This window comes from Sinocyclocheilus anshuiensis, unplaced genomic scaffold (assembly GCF_001515605.1).
Source record: "Sinocyclocheilus anshuiensis isolate Anshui unplaced genomic scaffold, SAMN03320099.WGS_v1.1 C32271856, whole genome shotgun sequence".
In the NCBI taxonomy this organism is placed as follows: domain Eukaryota; kingdom Metazoa; phylum Chordata; class Actinopteri; order Cypriniformes; family Cyprinidae; genus Sinocyclocheilus; species Sinocyclocheilus anshuiensis.
Genome location: NW_015613977.1, coordinates 1 through 825, shown reverse-complemented (window position 1 = coordinate 825; position 825 = coordinate 1). Strand labels below are relative to the sequence as shown.

Sequence of the window (825 nt, the reverse complement as noted above, 5' to 3'; positions counted from 1 at the left end):
AGCAAATGTTTAAATTGCATTATAATTTTTAGTTATGAAAACTAGACATAATCAGTGTGAGGTAAAGCAGGTCACAGTAACCTACCAGACAGGTCTCGCACATCTTCACTGACATTCCTTACATTATCATACTCCTCCAGATCTCCCTCTGATAAAAAAAATGCCAGTCATTAATTACACGAACAAAATCTCACACTGCACTTCAAAATACACTAATATATCACAATATACAATATAAAAACTAAGTCTATATAATTTATATAACACTATAATGAACTATAGTAAAAGAAAAGAAAAACACTGTACCAGTCTATTTTAAAAAGTAAAATATGAAACTCACACCTGCTTTATTATTGGAGAGCTGTCTTATGATGACAACATCATCATAGCTTTCTGATATGTCACCTGCAACAAAAATAAAAAGTAAAATGTGACAATCAAAAGACACATAACTTAAAAATTATAATAGAAATAAAATGCCCATAAAATTATACATGCATATTCAAATAATAAAAGAAATAAACCTCTAGTATGATGTGTCAGTCCAACAGTGATTACATCATCATAATTCTCTGGTGTGACTTGTTGCTCTTTAAATGAGTTAAAAGCAAAAACAAGAAAGGGTGTGAAAAAAACTTCATTTTACTGTTCACAGGCTCAGTAGTTTAATTAATTACTTAATTAATTAAAACCACTTAATTAAATTAAGTGAAATCCTGTGATCAAGTTACAGATTCACTGACCTGTTGGACCTGTGCTGACATCATTATAGTAAGGTGTGCCTCCTACCGCAGATTCTGGGGAATTTAAATAAAAATGAACCTT

General features: G+C 30.4%; 1 long non-coding RNA gene across 1 annotated transcript; it reads right to left on the bottom strand.

The window, feature by feature from the left end:
• Positions 1–85: 85 nt before the first annotated feature.
• On the bottom strand, positions 86–824 carry LOC107682498 (uncharacterized). The gene is made up of 4 exons (XR_001633507.1): positions 744–824; positions 525–590; positions 343–405; positions 86–148 (listed from the first exon to the last, which is right to left on the bottom strand). It is a non-coding gene; the product is annotated as an uncharacterized LOC107682498 (long non-coding RNA).
• Between the last annotated feature and the right edge of the window lies 1 nt (position 825).